Source organism: Balaenoptera borealis, assembly GCF_965194805.1.
Source record: "Balaenoptera borealis genome assembly, chromosome: 19".
NCBI classification, from domain to species: domain Eukaryota; kingdom Metazoa; phylum Chordata; class Mammalia; order Artiodactyla; family Balaenopteridae; genus Balaenoptera; species Balaenoptera borealis.
In genome coordinates, this window is record NC_138878.1 from 2,641,855 (window position 1) to 2,661,787 (window position 19,933).

General features: G+C 50.5%; 1 protein-coding gene across 3 annotated transcripts in view; it reads left to right on the forward strand.

The window, feature by feature from the left end:
* Positions 1-19,933, forward strand: part of LOC309616381 (uncharacterized protein C16orf95 homolog) — a 515,949-nt gene that overhangs the window by 398,952 nt on the left and 97,064 nt on the right. For all 3 annotated transcript variants that reach the window (XM_082366941.1, XM_082366942.1, XM_082366943.1), the window contains exon 17: positions 13,408-15,632. The gene's annotated coding sequence lies outside the window, so the exon portion shown is untranslated. The remainder of the gene's footprint in view (positions 1-13,407; positions 15,633-19,933) is intronic.

A 19,933-nucleotide genomic window follows, 5' to 3' on the forward strand; every position in this document is an offset into this window, starting at 1 on the left:
CACTGAGGACCAGGACAGACATTGGCTTAAGTGGACATTTTCATGGGTCAGTTACAGAAGAACTAGAACACTGATCATGTCAACTCAATCGTCACCAAAGTAGCTTTTTTCATTATTTAAAATTTTTATTGGTCTATAACATTATATAAGTTTCATGTGTGCAGTATTCCATTTGTACTTCTGTCCACACTCAGCATGCTCGCCACCAGAAGTCTAGTTTCCTTCCGTCCCATACTGTTGACCCCCACCACCCGTTTTGCCCTCCCAGCATTATGCACAATACCTGAGATACAGAAACAACCTAAGTGTCCATCGACAGAGGAATGGATAAAGAAGATGTGGTACATATGTACAATGGAATATTACTCAGCCGTAAAAACGATGAAATCTTGCCATTTGCAACAACATGGATGGACCAAAATATCTTTTTAAAAATGGATTCTAGGGACTTCCCTGGTGGCACAGTGGTTAAGAATCCGCCTGCCAGTGCAGGGGACACGGGTTCAAGCCCTGGTCCGGGAAGATCCCACGTGCCTTGGAGCAACTAAGCCCGTGTGCCACAACTGCTGAGCCTGCACTCTAAAGCCCGGGAGCCACAACTACTGAGCCCACGTGCCACAACTGCTGAAGCCTGTGCGCCTAGAGCCCGTACTCCACAACATGGGAAGCCACCGCAATGAGAAGCCTGCGCACCGCCACGAAGAGTAGCCCCCGCTCACCGCAACTAGAGAAAGCCTGTGCGCAGCAATGAAGACACAACGCAGCCAAAAAATAAAAATAAAAATAAAATGGATTCTGTAGTCAAATGCTCACTCACTGACCACCTGGCAGTTTGTCCAGACATGTATGTAACGTGGTTGTCGACCATGAGAGCAGAGTCCGTGGTGTGCTGACTAGTGTTAACAGCCAGCTCTCTGGGCGGAAGCAGTGCTTGCTCATGGCCGTGGTGTAACTACTCTGTCTATGGCTGATTTCAAGCTACCTATGGGACCTCACTGGGAACACATAGTCATCAGGTCTGGAGAGCCCATGCTGGCTGACTCCAGCACACCACTGCCTGGAAGGAGTGTACCATTTTTCATGCAAACTAGGATGCTTTGGAGGGTACAAAGGGAGCGCAGTTGATGACTACACTGGACAACGGGCATAAACCAGGACACTCCCAGGCAAAGTGGGGCGCCTGGTCCCCCTCATTAGAGATCAGAGAGACCTGACATCCTCCCAGCTCTCCCATTTTTCAGATGAGGGAAATGAGACTCGAAAGGCAGGATAACTTGCCCAAGATACGGAATATGTTACCTAATATCCCAACGGTTATACCTTCATCAAGAGCACCTCAAATGGCAAAAATGAAGAAAAATAATACCAGCTGGCTGCACTGGGAGAAAAGCCATAGTGTCTGCTGGATGCAACAGGAGACCAAGGGGGTCCACTCAGAGTCTTGCTTAATTGTCTTCGGGGAGAATGTGCACTGGCTACACCTAGTGATCCACGAAATTGCTCTTACCCTGAATACTCGCCCATCACCTGCCCTCTGAAGGTGGGCGCGCATCGAAAGCCATACATTTAGACACGCGCACAGCCTGCCCTGTGATGTGGGGCCAGGGGGACAGCGGCCTGCGGGGAGGAACCTGGGTCCAGCCTCGTCTCTGCCTTGACTGCCTGGGGTCTGCAGGCTCCTTGCTTCTCCTCTCCTCTGCATTTCAGACTCCTTACTTAGAATAAGAACATTAGCTTAAAAGATGTATTTTGTTTTGCCCAGAGGATGATTTTTTTTTTTTTGAAGAAATGCACTTAGGACTTGTGCCCACCAATCCTGAAACTTCCCCACTCCCCGGCGCTCCCGATCCTCTGATGGCTTGTTGCGCTTGATTTAAATTCCACGACCGGCACATTTCCTAAACCTGGGCTGCCAGATTTAGCAAATTTAGTGTAAGTTTGTCCCATGTCGTATTTAGGACATATTTATACTTTAACAAGTACTCTTTTTTTTAGTCTGAAATTCAAATTTCACTGGGCATCTTGCATCTTATCTGGAAATTTTACAGAGGCGTTTGAGCTTCACACACCTAGACTAGAGTCTCTAAGGCATATTCCAGCTCTAAACGTTCATAAATATCCACTAATTCATTCAACAAGCATTTACTGGTTACCTATGGCATGTGCATGTTTGCCCTCTGGAAAATACAGTTGAGTCCTTATCTAAGCCCAGAAACTACGTAGTTCAGTCTCAAAAATCCATTGCAATCCAAATACACAGTATACCAATCAAAAGTAATTTCAGAATAACTCCAATCCTTTACTTACTTTTCTTTAAAACCACAAAGGGACTTGGACCCACCATCCCTAACAGCATACGTAGAAGGACCCTCCTTGTCTTCCTTTGCCTGTGCGCCCAGATGCTGCATCAGAGCTGTTCACACTCAAAGTCCTTCCCAAACTCCACTCTGAGCCCTGAGCCACTTTCCTCTCCCCCCAGCCCCGCATTCCATTATTATGCTATAGACCTAGCTGCTTATTCGCTGAAGACTTTCCTTTGGGAAGAGAAAGGCAGCGTTGGCGATTTTAGAATATTCTGCACTGGCCCCAAGGGACAGAGGAAACCCATGAACACACCTGTGTTTGGAACTTGTGTCCTGTTATCTGAGCATTTGGAAACCGTGTTCCCGCCCTCAAGAGAACTTATCAGCTACACAGGGCACAAGATATACCCAGTAAAATAAGTTGAAAATATAGTTGCAGGGCAGCAGCATTTCAACACTGGGAAATAAATACGAAAGGAAGAAAACCAGAGGAAGAAGTCAAGGTAGGCTAGAGGAAGGCAGACGATTTTCTTGAGTGATCTGTAGCAGACGCCATCGGGGCCCTGCCTAACCTCTTCCAGCTCTCGGCAGCCCCATCTCATTGGTGGAGGGCTGTCCGAGGTCCCCAGAGTCTTTTCTGCCTACACACACGTGTGGCGGGACAGAGTTCCAGGGAATTAACCACCCTCCCCCGCCACAGGAGTAGCCCCCAGTCAGTGACTGATGAGGGTTGGCATGTAAATACCCCAGTTCCCTCTCCTTGGGTGCGATAATTCTGAGGTCTGTGCTCTACATCATTTCCCAGATTAACGTGCTTGATAATGACACTCCCAGCCCCTCCCCAGTTGACTCTGTCCCTTCTCTGGGTCACTTCTCCACCTGCCCACTCCCCTGCTGGTGTTCCCTAGGATCACCACCCAAATAAGCAACTCACGTTAGAATCCTTGTCCTGGGGCAGCTTCTGGGGATCTCAAACAAGACGGACACGAATAGCCCAAAGGACTGGCCAAACTCACCTCTGAGGTCAGAAGGAGACACCAGCCCAGGAAGGGAAAGGTCCCCGAGGTTTGCCTAAAGAACATATTTCCTGCAGGTAGAGCCCTGCCGTTGACCCCTTTCCTCTCAAGAGCTCAGCAACCCGGCTAGTATAGGCGCATCCTCTCCATCCCACTCACACGTGGAGCAAAGGAGCTCAGAAAGACTTGGGACATCTTCTCACGGATTTCTCTTCCTGGTTTTGCCTTCTCCCACCTCTGGCTCTTTCTGTTCTACACAAGAGAAGCTGGGATCACAGCTATGCTTACTGATGGGTACTCTCTGAATAAGGATGATAACACCGATAATAGCGACATATCCTTAAAGAGGGCTTACTCTGTGCCCCGCACTGGGTGAAGCACTTTACATGCATCGCCCTCCCTCCCCCCCCAGCCCCCGGCGTTTCATCTTCACAGCCATGTGATGTGGTACTTTTAATATCCCCGCTTTACATATGAAGAGTGTAAACCTCTGAGGCTCAGAGACAGTAACTGACTTTCCAAGGACACACAGCAGGGCTGGGAGGAGCAGCCTGTCTCCAGAGCTCACCCTCTTGAGATGCCAAGACCCGACGGACCATGACCACGGGGGCAGTAAGGGGCCCAGAGCCCAACAGAGGCAGCCAGAGAGAGTCCCCTCTACCTAGCCTTTCCTGGGCATGCCCTTGGGTGCCCTTGACCGAAGGCCAGATGTTAGCCTCCAAACTCTTCATCTGATGGGTGCCTTGACCCTAAGTTACTCAGAGGTTCCAGACGGGGAAACAACACAGCCTCACTGGCGTGGAAACACATGCTGAGGGATTTCTTTCAAGTTTCCCATTACTTCCTAGTTTATCCTGGATGGAAAACCCATGAATGAGGAAGGTGGTGTGCTTCAGCCCCCAGTGCCTGACAAAATCTATCGGGCAGAATCGGCAGTGGGAATTAGAGAACACTAGCCCCTCCTGGAATCTTCCACGGAACGGATTCAAGCTGCTTCTCATCTTACCCAGATCTTTCCGCCCACTACTGGAAGAGAACACGACGTGTTACGTTTCTGAACCACTCGATCCTATGACCTACCGACGATCCATATGTGCTTCGTGCCGGCCCCACGCGCTGGCTGGCCAGCCTTTCTTCATCTTTCCCCGTCAACAGCTGTGCCGCCTGGCCTGCTGCTGCCTGCCGGGGAGACCGGTGAGGCCATCTCAAGGCGAGACGTGAGCCCGGGAATCTCATAAGCATTTTGTTCACACAACTTGGCCTTCTTGTGAACTTGCAGCCCGCTTCTGTTCAACTGACCCCCAAATTGCCTGGGTCACTGAGACAGGCCTGAAGGCCGCGATTATAGCCCTGAGCTTGGGCTTCCAGCTACAGCCCAACACACATGGGCTCGGAATCCTGATCGGGTTACGGGATGAGCGAGAAAAAACTCTGAATGCAGACAAAATCGTGCAGCCAAACTGGCGTCCCCATCCCACTGGAGTGTGTGGGAACCAGAAGAATCAAGCCTTGATTGGCCTGTTTTCCCTAAGAAAATGGCCACAAGGTCATTCTGATGGAACCTCCTGCCTTGAGATGGTTCATGTCAGCCCCATTCGGAGTTCCGGCTGATGGGAACTTAAACATCTAGAGAGTCATCACGCCTCTAACAGGGAGAACCCTGAAATGTTCTCTTCTTGTTGGAAGCAGAGGAAATGCCTTCTGGGGGAGGGCCTGTAGGGAACCCAGACGAGGGAAGGGACTCAGCATTCAGCACCCTTCACCTCAGCCCTGGAGTTGGTCCACACGATAAGGAAGTGATAACAGGGAGCTAGGGAGTGTGGAGCTGGGGAGAGCCCCAAAGTGGGGTTCACAGTGGGTGCTGGCCCCCTCATCACTGTGTGACCCTGGGCCAGTTGCTTTCCCTCTCTGGGCCTGGGTTTGCTTGTCAATAATAACAATAATAGTAACAACCACAATAATAATTATTGCTGAATTTTAATAGTAATCAGTGCCCTTGTCCTGTTGTTTGCCCGGATCATCTTCTTTGAACACCCCAACAGTAATTCTGTGAGGGAGGCATTAGCATCTGTCTGTTTTTATAGATGGGGAAACTCAGACTTTCATGTGCTTAAGAGTAATCTGCAGCATTTGTTTAAACAAATGCAGAGTCCCTTTCCATTCGATGTGACAGGCGTTTAGGATTCTGCTGCAAACAGTCTACGAGATTCTGAGAAACGCTGCCAAACCGAATCGGGAGGGCTACGCGTCCTGCCCGCCAGCCCCCCCCCCCCCACGCCCCGTGAAGCATCCCCCTTGTCAGGGCCGGGAAGCTCCAGGCTTCTGTGAGACAATGTGGTCGCCATATGCAGGGCACCCAGCGCAGGCACGCTGGGTAAATGTTATTACAACGATAACAATGATTCCACTTAGGATAACAATGATGGAAATCTGCATTAAACGACTTTAAACCGCTGATACCTTCCCCTTTCCCCACTCACAGAGAAGAAAGGGATGCGAATTTGTCACTTGAACCAGCAGCTGTGGTTCATCTGGACTTCATCTTTTCTGCTATCATCTTTATTAGCAGGATTTTTTTTTAATGAGTAAGTTTTGAACTACCAGGTGTTTTGAATTTTTGTCTTGTTCTCTTGCATACAGGAGGAAATTCAAATAGAGAGCGACGTATTAATAAAAACCCAGTGGGAGGAAAGTGCAGCCTCTCCCCCATGGGGGTGCCTCTGCTCTCCCTGCGGGTCCCCCAGTTCTGGCTGAAGTCCCCAGCTCAGCCACTAGGAGTCGATCTGGGGGGCGTAATCTGTTCCCCAGGCACCTGGCTGCTTCAGGCCCCTAGTCCTCTGTGAGCTCACACAGCTGCAGCGCTGCCCCCTCCCCGTTAATTCCCACTGAGGGTAGACTCAGTGTGATCGCCCCCCTGCCCTGAGCTGATCCCTAGCAAGGAGGGCACAGACTCACAGGCCTGTCCTGGTTATTGCTGTAGAATCTGCTCCCCATGCTAGTTGGGGAAAGAAAGGAGAGAAAAAAGATGCAGTCTCTAGTGGGACCCCTGAAAAAGTCCTGGACCAACTCTCCACCATGAGGAGTAATCGCGAGCAAGCACGCTGCCCCATGCGGGACCCAGGAGAGGCTGTAAGCCCCAAATCGGCCCCACGAAGGGGCCCTGGTCGTCCCCAACCAGCGAGGCTCAGAGAGCAGCTAACCCAGGGGATTGCAAGGTCCAAACACATGCCCCTGCCCAGCGACGGGCACAGATGGCACCTCTGCACAGCCTGGAAGAAAGAGGACGTCGGCCTTTCCCCAGGGGAAAGTCTGTCCACTTCTCTGGGGCTCTGGAGTCTGCTGGTGGCCTTTCCAGGCTCATTCTTATCTCCGAAAATCTGGGCAAGGACAGGAGGAGGAAGCAAAGCTGGGCTTTTTTTTTTTTTTTTTTTTTTTTGTCTCTTATTGGAAGCTTCGGGGAAAGGGTTTGTGCAGGAGGTTGAAATTAACTAAAATGAGGTGGGGATTAGTGTGGGACCCCACTGGCCAGGTAATCCTGGGAAATGAGGGCCGACTTCAGCTCGGCACAGGCCAAGCCTCCCTTCTGGGACAAAATTAGACTTAAGAAGCCACTTGCTGATAAGGGTTAATCCATGGCTAAACGGGACGGTACCAGAAGCAATTAACATTCCTCGACTCAGTTTCCCTTTGTCTGCAGAGCACTTGCTCAGGGAGCACAATCCCCACTTTGCTGCAATGAGTGCATCCACCCGACTTTCCATCCAGCATTGTCTCCCCGGGATGGGGACACGCTGGGGCCGCATTTAAGCTGCCGTGTCAGCTGGGTCACCCCCATCTCCCCGTGTTCTTGCCCTAAAACAGTGACTCCTGAGACACAGAGAAACACTGCAGATCAGCAGAAGGCAGTGTCAGGGATCTTCTGTGACGATCTCCAAAACAGGAATGGAATAAAGAAGCCATTTATGGACTGAGAGTCTGTGGTTGTCGAAGGGAAGACAGTTTTTCCCGTTTTTTGGGTTTTTCTTTTTTACTGACACTCACCCCTCACTACTCCCAAAACAGACCCCAAATGTCTTATCTCATTGGGAAAACTACAAAAAACGAGAAGGCCAAAGAAGATTCCAGAATGCAAAACCTCCAGAACATTCAAGTAATGATTAATGAGGAATAAAAACAAGTCAAAGAAGGAAGCCGGTCCACGTGCGAGCCTTGGATGGAGATGTGATTTCAGCACCGCGAGAGTTTTGTGTCTGATTTGGTCTGGGAAAAGAGAACTGGGGGTGGGGAGGGGAATGTTCCGGAAAATGAATTCTTAGTGGCTGTGAAAAGTGAAGAAGGTGGGGTACCTTCCATTGTCATAGATTATTACGTATTATTTATAGCTTATTGCTCGCTATTTGCCTATGATAGATTATTGTTTATTATTTAGTTATTATAGATTATTATTAAGCCCCTCCTTTAAATGAATGCGTCCCTTCACAGTGCCTGATTCCAAATTCTCGCCTATAATTGCACTATTCTGAGATTCAGCAATGACCCGAATGACAGCCCGGCTTAGTCACGACACCTGCTTGAGTGTAACAAGTCACTGCCACCCTGCTGGCTGCGTCCTGCTTCCCTGCTCCCCTCTCTGCCTGGGCACGAACACGACGTCTCCCACCGTCCTGCTGTGAAATTACAGATTGCCGGTATTTTCCCAGCCTGGTTCCGCCTGGCTCACCACACGGCCCTGTCACCATTTCCTCTAATAGCTGTTATGCGCAGAACTTCTTGATATCCAGCTTGAGTTTCCTTTGCCTCATTCATTCCATTCGTCTTAACTATGCTGCCCAGTACCACAGGGTAAGTTCCCACTTTCCTTGGAAGGAAAAGGTTCTTCTTCGTTCGTCCATCCAGGGCACTCATTACATGTTAATTGCAGATGAGAAATGTCAATAAACAGAGGGCATTTCAGTTTAGCAGTGGCCACTGTGAGTCAGAGCTAAGAGACAAGTGGGAGAGCTTGGCATCCGTTGAAACAGAAAGGTGAGGACCGCAGTCCTAATAGCCAGCGTCGTGCCACAGTTAAGGGGCTGGAAGCTCGGACACGCTCGCTCTTGCTGTGTCCTCACCACAACCTTATGAGGTCTGCATTACAGTGTCCACGTATCACAGATGTGGAAACCGAGGCTCAGAGAGCTAAAGTAATGTGCCCAGGGTCACACAGCTCAGAGAGAAACGAGCTCCTGGCAGCAGATCCTTTCTACTACCTTCTGTAGATGATCAGAAAAGGATCGGATCATGGGCTGCTCTCCCGGTCCAGTAAATAGCTGAAGTTGTGTGTTTGTGTGAGACGTCAACGAGAGAAAGCAGGTGGGGCACCAGCAGGCTCAGGACGGCGTCCAGGACACCTTCGGGACGGCAGGTTCCCTCCATGCCTGGCACTGAGTCCTGGGCCTGCTGTCAATCCGTAGCCAGGCCCATGCCCTGGACTCACCTTCAAGTTTCCTTTGAAACCCGGAACACTTCTTAACAAAGTCAAGCCTGTTTCCTTCCTGGTTCTCATTTTTCATCCACGCTCATACCACAAAGACCCTTTCAGAAAACACCGTCAGGCACAAACCCACCAGCCACACCAAGAGAATTCGAGATAAAGTTGAAAAACCCCATTCACTGAGGCCAGGGCTTTTTCCCGTTTTCCACAAACCTGGCCAGGCTCCCAAGCCTGTTGCTCAGTGGTGTGTGAGCACCTCGTTCCTTTGGGTGGGGAGGGTGGGCAGGCTGCAGAGCCCCGGCAGACTAAGGAAGGGAGGAAGGGAGGAGCTGTGTGGAAACTGCACCTGAAGTAGCCGTTATGATGGTTCACGTCCACGGGGGCTGCCCGGAGCCAGACACCGCACTAAGAGCTGCTCACACGTCGTCTCCACCCTTGTCACCAACTGACACACTCGGCACTTAATGCTGTGTAACAAATGACCCTGAGATCTCAGAGGCTTCCAGTAGCAAATATGTGTTTCTTTCTCTCAGATCTGTAAGCCGGGTGGCTCTGCTGTGGGCCAGGTTTAGATCTGCTCCACGTGTTGCCTATTCTAAGACCAGCAGCTACACGGGCATGCTTTTCCCGTGACGGTGGCAGGAATGCTAGAGGGTGAAGAGGAATCCACTGTGGCTCTCCAGGTCTTGGTTCAGAACTCACATGCTGTCACTCCTGCCCACATGCCACTAACCAAAGCCATCACCAAGGGGGAAGAGAAGTACACCCCAGCCACAGTGACGGCCAGCAAGGTACAGAGGAGAGGCTGTTGTGAGCAGGTAACAGAACGGAGGAGGAACTGCAGGCTGACAGAGGTAATCCCTGTTGAGCAGTGGCAGGGCCAGTGGATGGCTCCAGAGCCCAGTGCCAAGGTGGACACTCTGAACTGGAGGGAAAGATGCTCCAGTATTCCAGGCAGAGGCCCTCACCGCCTCAGGGTGGCCTTCTAGACCAGAGCAGGTCCCTTTGTCACTGGACGCAGCAGAGGACAGACCTTTAGCTGGAGCCAGACTGCAGAGGTCCAAATCCTGGCTTTGTGTGGCCTCAGTTTCCTCACCTGTAAAATGGGAGCAACACTGCACCTACAACATAGGGTTACCATGGAGATTAAAGGGATTGGTGTTTATGGAATGCCAGAGGAGTGCCTGACCCACAGGAAGCACTGCATGAATTTGAGCAATCTCACGGAATCAAACAAAAACGCGTCAATCACTGCAGGCTGGGCAGTGAGAAGGCTGGACACGTGACAGTCCAGGCTGCAGGCGTCAGACGGAAGGACACTGGGGGCCCACTGAGCACCTTCCAGGAAACGTTCACGGGGGTCTTAAGGAGCATGAGACCCAGTCCCTTGTGTCTCGTCCACCTATGGGGGGAATCTAGCCTAGCGGTTGAGAGTGCTGGTTTTTAGAGTCAGTCAGCCTGGGCCCTGGTGCTCACAGTGTGACTTTGGGCAGAGACCTTGCACCCTCGGAGCTCGGCTTCCTCTTCCGTGAGTTCCACGTTGGGTCAGCGTCGCTGGGGATGAAACAAGATACAAAGCGGCAGGTGGGATGCAGGGAGGGGTAGCGGGGAGGCCCCAGCCGTGTGCTAGTCACGCAGATGCTCGAGGCACAGACATGCAGCAGGGCCACTCTCCTCCCTTGATTTCGTTTGTTTGGTGAGATACTTACTTTTCATAAAACACGTTTTCATTTTAACGTAAAATGAAATGAATCAATAAATGAATTTTTTATATGACTTAGTTTTATTTTCTAATGAGATAAATATGATAGGAAAAGCTCTTCAAGATCCTGAATCAAAGGACCTGCTGTATAGCACAAGGAAATCTACTCAATACTCTGTAATGGCCTATATGGGAAGAGAATCTAAAAAAAGAGTGGATATATGTATATGTGTAACTGATTCACTTTGCTGTACACCTGCAACTAACACAACATTGTAAATCAACTATACTCCAATAAAAATAAAAATAAAAAAATCCTGAATCATGTTTAAGCGTGTCAGGTGTTCCTGGGATTAAAGGTTTGAGAACTGTTTGTTCTAAGCAGTGATTCTGAAGCCTGGCTGCACACACTGGGATCACCTGGGTCCAGCGCCAGGGTATGTGATTTAATCTGTCTGCTGTCGGGCTCAGATGCCAGGATCTTCAAAGCTTCAGGTGATTCTAATGTGCTTCCGAGCTGAGAAACCAGATCCAAGGCCCTTGAGACTCCAGGTTGGAAATGCAGAGTCCTGGGCCCCACGCCAGACCTTCCAAATAAGCGTCTGCATTTGAACAAGAGCCCCAGGAAAATTGCTCACAGAGCGAAGTTCAGGAGGTGCTGCTTTAGATGATCTCTGAGCCCCAAACTCCGATTGCACGCTGTCTGTTGTCAGCTCTCTGTCTTCCACGACCACGGTTGCCATGGTTAGTTTTCCTTTCTGCAGTCAACACATGGGTTGTTTTAAAAGAATACCAGGTTAGACCCTTCAAAATAAATAGAAATGATTTTGTAGTTACAGGCTGTATAGATTACCCACAACTAGTAACTTCTCTCTCTTTACGTTCTCCTAACTTAAACACAGCCAAAATATATTTACTCTTCAGCTGAGGGAGAGGGAGAAAGGGCTGACGGCTTGTTTTCAGCGTCCTCTCTGAAGGAGAGTGAGTTCCTATCCCTTAACTCTAGAGAAATGCTTCTTTCAACCAGGGGCGTGTGCCATTGTTTTAAAGATGTATCATCTCTTGGGCTTCCCTGATGGAGCAGTGGCTAAGAATCCACCTGCCAGTGCAGGGGACACGGGTTCAAAGAAAAATGGGCAGCAAACAGAGCTGTAACTGTGACTGAGCCCATCCCATCAGTATTCCTTCAGGTCTTGTGATTTGATTCCAGTCGTTTACGTGTTCCTCAGTTTCCCTATTTGTGAAACATTTCCATTGTGACAATCTGTTAATAAAATGCCACATCTTTCAAAAAAAAAAAAATGGTCCAGGAATATCCCACATGCCGCGGAGCAGCTAAGCCCGTGCGCCACAGCTACTGAGCCTGCGCTCTGGAGCCCGCGAGACACAACTGCTGAGCCTGCGTGCTACAACTACTGAAGCCTGCGCGCCTAGAGCCCGTGCTCCGCAACAAGAGAAGCCACCGCGATGAGAGGCCCGCGCACCGCAACGAAGAGTAGCCCCCGCTCGCCGCAACTAGAGAAAGCCCACGCGCAGCAACGAAGACCCAACGCAGCCAAAAATAAATAAATAAATAAAATTTTAAAATAAAAGGCATATCATCTCAGCAGTAAGATTTTCCCAAGAACTTTTCACCGTCCAAGGAGGTGGCTCTGGTTCAATGATAAGAGCTGTCCTACATGGAAAAACACCAACTGACTCTCCAGCTCACCCCGTTAGGAGCTGTGTGACCCTGGGCAACTCACGTCGCCTCTCTGAGCCTGTATCCTCAACAATCAAATAGTACTAATCCCAAGTATCTCACATGGGTGTGGTGGAAATGAAACAAGCTATCAAGTGTAAACATTTCAAGAGCAGAGTTCAAGATGCATTATTGTTTTGTATTATTATTTTAACCATAAAGTATGATTGCAGAGGGAATGCATGTTCCATATACAGACTTCAAGGGGAAAAAAACACAGAGAAGTGCAAAGGATGGAACAAAAATTGCCAGGAATCCCATTCCAGTGTTTAAAAAGCTTGTCAAACCCATGAGGGGGTAGAGAAGTGTTTACCACATCACTCTGTAAGGAGTCCTGGCTTTGGTGGCTCCACGTTCACGGGCACACGTGCCCGTGGGTTTATGCGTGAGTTGGGTTAACACGGCAGTGTGCAAAGCAAGGGCTGGTTGAGCTCTTCTGTATGTTTGAATTAGTTCCGTATTATAAATGGAATTTTGAAAATTAATCTTACGGTATGTTAATTTTTGAATAAAAATTTTGTAAATGGCAAAAGAAAAAAAGAGCAGGGATTCTCTATTCTTATTCTCTTAGACATGTCTAGCACATTTAATGCAAGTGTTCTGTTCATATAGTGACTGTTTCTCGGGACTTAAAGCTTCAGAGATGGGGCTGCCGGCACCTTCAAAGGCTTGTCAGGCTCCTAAGAGCCTCTTCGTTTGCCCGATGTTTCTTTCAGGGAGTGAGTCTTAGATTTCTTGAGCACAGGGTGGCAGGGGCAGAACGTGTGGGGTACCCTCGAGTGTCGGGGTGTCCCTTTCCTGCTGGGAGTGGGGTGACAGCAGCCAGCGGTTAGGGAGTCCCCAGCAGATGTCGGGCAGCAGGCTCGGGCGCAAAGCATGGGCTCCATCACTCATACGCAAGTTTGTGCTAATGGGTGTTGCTGCCTGGTTTACAGATGACTTTTTAAAAAATTTCGTTTTATATTGGAGTATAGTTGATTAACAGTGTTGTGTTAGTTACAGGTGATTTTTCAGCTTGTCCAGTTAAACAACTGGCCCAAGTTTACAGTGAATTAAGTGGTACAGTGGGCAAACTGGTTGTGAAGACAGGTCTGCAGGCTCCAGAGGCCTGGGCGTTACGTGACTCAGCCTCTCTGCTGAAGACTAACCTCGGGATCCTCACTTTCTAACAGGGAGGCGTAAGCCTGACAGACTCCACCTCCTGCTACACTGCGCTCTACCCCCTGGACAGTGGCGCCCCGAGGAAAGGGTCCATTTCTCCCCACCTCTGCGCCTACACAGCCCCGCACACACGTGGGCCCGGGTGATTCCTGGAGGAAGCTACCTCTTTGGTGAGTAAGATGCCGGTCGGTTAGTGTCACGGGTGGCGTTCCTTCCCTCTGTCTTCACACGTTGCCTTAGTGTCATGGCTCCTCCTGGTCTAGAGGAAAGGTTTAGGAGTAAAACACAGAACCTTGGACAGCCCCGGGCCCACCATTTTTAAAGGAAAACTGGTGTGAGAACTTGTTTTTCAAGCTGGCAAATGTCGTACAAACGAAGAGAGGTGAACGCAGAACTGCTAGCTGTTATATTGCTTCTCAGGACATCCTGACACCAGAAGGGTGTGGTCAGTGTTTGGACATTGGCTCTGGTGTGTCTCGACTAGCTGGGAAAACTGTCCTTGAAGGACCATAAACAGATCTGAGCGCTAACATCATGGGAGTCCTTGCCATAAACTTTTTGGTCTGGTGTCAGTGTCCCAAGGGACAGCTCTGAGTCAGGCAGAACGGCCAAGTCACCAGACCCAGACTTGTAAAACCGCAGGGCCAAAGAGGCCGAGGATGATGTATCAGTAAGGAAGGGCCAAGACACGCTGAAGTAACAAACAACCCCCAAATTCTGAGGTTTGCTTTTTTATTTTTTTTTTTAAATAAAGGCTTATTTCTCATTCATGGGGCAGGTCCATTGTAGGTCGGCAGGGACCTCTGCTCAATGACTTGATCATTCCAGTTGCCCTGTGAGGGATGGGGGATGTGGAGGGTCTCATGGCAGCACTGAGGCACCCCAGCCCAGAAGTGACCCATTTCTCACTGGCTCATGACTCACTGGCCTGAACTAGTCACCCAAAAAGGCAGGCAGTGCAATCCTACCAAAATCCTGGACAGGAAACTACTGGAAATAGTTGGCAAACACAGCACATGTGGATATGACAACCACATGTAGCAGTTAGATTTCTGACCGATTGCTAATGGCTCACAGAGAGCGGGGTTGAGAAGGGTTCAGAGGTCTGCTGGAGAACATGAGCTGACCAATAAGCCATGCCTGGGGTGGGTGCTGGCCTGGGGTTGTATGTTCCAGGGAAGTGCCACTCTGGCCAAGACCAACCTCCTCGTCTCACTGATGAGAAACCTGGGGTTCCAGAGGGAAAATAGCAGTACAGGTGACAAAGCTAGTTAGTGGCAGAGTGAACTGGAATCCAGGGTTTGTTTCTCCTTTCAGCTTGTTTATCGTGCTACTACTTCTAGGACTCAGCCGAAAAATCAGACCATTCAGAGTTTTCATTTCCTCCCTCTGTTACATACCAAGGTTCCTTTTCACTTGTTAAAAAATAAAAAAAGCGGTGCGGTCACTTTGTGACCCATTCCTCTCTCTTCTCAAATCTGGAGGCACTGACCCAGGGGGGTCACATTGAATGCTGGGTGTAGAGCTGTTGATGTGAATGAAAAAAACAAACAGAGGAAGAAGATCTGGCTGCATCTCCGTTGTTTGTTTGCAAGACTGAAACTGTCCTGTCCTTATTTTTCAGTGGAGGGTCATGTGGCTCAGCCACACGCTGGCATTTGGGGCTGTAATTCCCACCAAATGAGTCAGCAGAGAGAAGAGCACAGAGTTTTTCAGCAGATATCTTTGAGTTGGTGCCCACTACCACTAAAAAGAAGTCCTGTTTATTACGCGACTCTGTAATAAGTGCAAAGCCCCGTACACCCCATACCCAGGGTCATCAGCGTCCCTGGGGCCTGACCTCCCCCACCCCGCCACCGTTAAGGGTAGACACAGCCGGCTCGTTCCAGCACGGGAACACTCACTTGCTTCCTTTTCGGAGGACAACATTGGCAGCACTTCTCAGTACTGGAACACCCATAAAGACCTTTGGAAACTGTGAGTTATATTCCACCCTGGGATCCTGGAAGAGTGTGCGTATGCACCTATACACACGCATGCACACGCACGTGTGCCCACGTGCCCGTGATGAGTATGTGCTGCAAACACGTTTTTGTCCACCTCAGGCAGGAGCAGCTTCAGCTACAGATACGGCCAGCCGCAGCCTGCCTGCTGGTTCAAGCGCTGGACAACTGGGGCTGAAATGCCACTTCCAGCCCAGAAAAGGAGCCCGTCCATGGCTTATTTATACTAATGTGTAAGTGACTGACCCTGGTTTGTTGGAACAAGTCTCAGTAGGGCGGCGCTGCTGAGAGTGCAAAAGGTCACAGAGGGTTAAAGGTGTGTTAAAGGGGAGAGGGAGCTGCATTAAAATAAGGGAGAAAAAGCACAAACAGGAAGTGGTGTAGGACGGAAGGCAGACTTTTCTCCTATCAGACACTTGCCGAGAACCGACGTGGATCTCATCATGGCTGTGGTCTGAGCTGAGACCCATCCAATTTCTCCTCACCGTGCTTGCTTGGCTGGAAGGCTTCCGGTTTGGGGCTGTACTAGCCCATGGGCTTGGTGTTGTCCCCGGGCTTCTCTGTCTCTCAGACCACCCCCAAAGCACACCTGCGTCACCCAATTTAGACAGTCTTTTGCAAGCAACAAACCTGGGCTCCCAAAACCAAACCTCGTTCTTTGACGTGTTGTGTTGAAATAAAAGGCAACCTGCAGAGGGGTGTTGGGGGCGAGAGCGGAACGGGGTGTGATGAAGGACGCCGGGAATGAGAGCTGGGTCTCTCAGAGTCCCGGGAAGGTGGAGAGAAATCCACGGAAGGGGCCTGGCCACAACCGCATTCAGGGTTCCTTGAGTCTTTGTGCCTTTTCCCTGAAGTGCAGCATCTCACAAGACTAAAAATGTATCCTTATTCTCAGGCATGGAAAAATAAATTGGGGCTGGTTTGGCTAATGCAACTCAGATGCGGTGCCTCTCCTCCCTTCTGCTGGAGCTGCGAGGCCTCGGCCCATATCTGATCTGGAAGAAAACCCACATCTCAGGGGCTCTGATACGCATCTCCGCTCAAGCATGTGTGTGTGAGCGCGCCTGGCCACCCGCCGATGTCAGGACATGTGCTTGGAGGGAGGCTGGCGGAGTTCTGCGGGGGCAGCCCCAGGGGGTGATGGACCCGTTAAGACGGCCCAGGTAGGATACAGGTGAGCTGGGCCACACCCCTGGCCGTCTGCTGGCCCCAGGGATGCCCGTGAAGCCCGTCTCTCATCGCTGCACGCGGTGGAGAAGGCCCTGGGTGGTGCCGTGCACCTCTGGGAAGCAGTCCCAGCAGGCATTTCACCTCAGCCCTCGGTGGTGAGGTCTGCAAAGACCGTGTTTCCAAATAAGGTCGTATTCACAGGTTCCAGGGATTAGGGCTTGAACATATCTTTTTGAGGGACACAAGTAACCCAATATGGAGCTCTCAGGCATATTCACTCATTTAACACTCACAACAGCCCTATAAGGTGGTCGCTACTGTTATTTGCATTAGACAGATGAGGAAGAGAGGCTCAAAGAGGCTAAGTTCCTAAGCCAAGATCACTCAGCATTTCAGCGTGCGGAGGCGGGGCTTGAACCCAGGCAGAATGCTCCAGATAGCTTGGGGCTACTGGGCATAGTGCTGCTGTGCCCACCCACGCACAGGACTTTGTGTGGACATGTGTTCTCTTGGGGTAACATCTAGAAGTGGGTGTTACTGGGTCATATGGTGAGTCTGTATTTAACTTTATAAGATAGGCCATCCTGTTTTCTTCACAATGTGTGAGAGTCCTTGTTGCTCATATGTTCGCCAGCACTTGGAATTATCAGCCTTTTTAACCTTAGTGGTCCTTGTGGCCGCGTGGGGATATTTCATTGGGGGTGTGATTTGCATAAAATGAGTGCACAAAATAAGATGCAGAGTAAACAGAGAGAGAAAAAGAAACGAATCTAAAGCATTCAGATCAAGCTTCATAGCCAGGAGGAGTGCTGTACAAATACTGAGTTGTGACAAAGTTTCATCTGTGGTGCAATGAGAGCCATGAGAAAAAACAGCCAAGGGGCAGGAAAACCAACAGAAACCACAGCTCTCGCCATCAAAATTCTCTGTGAATTCTTTTCCCTGCTCCGTTCCCTGCTTCCTAGTCCCATGTTTGGAGGCTTACCTGTCAATTGGAGCCCCATCTTGGCCACAAAGAGGGTCCCTCACCTTCAGAAGAACCTGCAGCCTCGGAGAGCTGGAGAAATGGGCCACCTGGCCCCGCAGTGCGTTCTGAGGAATCTCCGACTCACCGACATCCTTGGCTCTCGCCCATCCCTGCCTCGCTTGCCCACTCCGCAAGGGGTGCTGACGGGGACCATCTCCCACAGAAGCAACGTGCACGTGAACCCTTGTGCCAGGATTTGCTTCCCAGGAAACCCAAACTAACACGGGACCCATTGACTGGAAGAGAACAGAATATGTGAAACTGAGCCATTCTGAACAAAAATCCACAGCGTACCGTCATATTCACAGAAGGTACATGGTAAATGCAAATGAGCATGTACACATCTTGGTGTCTCATGGACACCAGCCGTGCAGCCTCATATGGGGAGGTCACCAGCCCTCCAAACACAATGACACATTTTACGGCCAAGCGTCCTAGCGTCTGTTGGCCTAGACACACCCTCTTACCCTTCAGGAGGAAGTGGTGGCCTTCTCCACTATGCGTCACTTGAAAGGAACTCTTAAAATACCATCTGAATGAAGAGCCCACCCAGTCTGCCCTGGCCACCCGCAAGTCCCCACATCGCATCTATGGCCGACTAGACCTTCATGGCAATGGTCACTCTCTAAAAATAGAAGCCCCTGCCCCGCAGAGTCTGGGGAACCACAGGAAGCAGTTCAAAACCACTTCCAGTGGCCATTCTGCCTCCAGTAAGTTAGGAGTAGAAGTGGGGCTGCTGTTGGATTAATAGGTCGTTTGCCTGGGTCATCAATCAAGGTGGAGCAGCCCCGCATTTAGACGAGCTGCAGGGGGAGCGTGCGCCTTGTGCGCCTGGGCGGCCAGGTCCATTCCCAGTCCTTCGAACCCCGCGCCAGCACAGGCGTCAGCAAAGTTCCTTAAATTGCAGGAAATGAACTGCCTCTTTAAATCCCTGCAACAGTTCCACGGGGCAGCCCTGCACCCCCAATGGCAGCTCCAAACAGATTTCTTTCAGTCCTGGATTTGACCTAACTTCTCCCCACTCCGCAGCTGCTTGTATTGTATTGTATTGTGTTGTGTTGTGTTGTATTGTATTTTTCAGCCAGCTGTACACGAGGAGAACCTCAACAGCTGACCTCAGCAGTGTGGTTTTTTTCTGTTGTGTGTTTTTGTTTTGCTGTAGTGCTGCCGACCTGAGGCTTGCCTCACACTTTGTAAAATTCACAGCAGCCGTATAAGAAAATACCAAGTTTGTCAGCTAACCCTGGTCTTTATTACTGTAACCGCTGTAATGTCAGCCAGCTGGGATGGTCCCAGCAGCCTGACACCCATCTGGGGGCTGGATGGGCCGTGCCTGCCTGACAGGGCTGGTGCCTTCCAGATGAGATGCCAGCTTCCACGGTGACGGAAACAACGAGGTCTTCACCGCTCGCTACTGCTTCTCTTAGGACAAAATGCAGAGGGAGGGAATGTTTCATTGGTAAAAGCCACAGTCAAAGTTAAAGCCCGAGTGCTCGCCGTGGCTGCACCCCACAATCTCGTGGGCAACCCCCTCCTCTGGTCAGCCGCCGCTCACTAGATTCCAGGCGCCAAGACACTTCCGTGCAAATGACAGCTCAGGTCCCTTGTCTCTAGGACCTGACGTCTGGGGCGGGGCCAGGAGACCAGGAAGAAACAAATTAAACCACTCCTTAAATAAGCCTCAAAAGCAATCGTGCAATTAAACAGATCAACACAAACAAAACAAAGATGGCTCAGCGGGCTTTCCCAGGCCTGACAGTGGGGTGGCGGGGGCGGGGGTTGCTGGATGTAATAGTTTGTGAGGACGAAAGGTAGGGGACGTCTGTCCCAGAGCATGTTCAGGACCCGGAGCCATTAGGGACCCTTCAGCCTGGACAGAGAAAGAGGGAAATAAAATGAAGTAAAAGCATTTACTGAAAACGGCGGCCAGGTCCCCGTCCCCATGGCCGCATCACTGCTCGTGTTCTGTGGCCTCCTTATATCCTGGCCCTTTTCAGGTGGGAGATTTGGGGCCCTTTCCATCCATTTATCAAGGAGGCACTCATTTGGAGGAGGACCCTCCTCTTTGGTGCATTTAGACCTGAGCTTGTGGAATTGAGGAGTGGCCTCCGGCTCTGATGCACAGGAAGTGCAGACTCGGGGCGCTGGGAGTAGAGGGAAGAGGAGGACAGACAGACCCTCGGAGGCCTGTCCTGGGAAGCTGGACCCAAAGCAGGTCCTGAAACAGAGGAGAAGCTCTGGTCTCCTCCCCTCCACGGGCACCGCATGTGGCAGGCACACAGTGACACGTCTGTTACTCACATGAATGCCTGCCTGTGTTTTGACCAAGACTTAGGT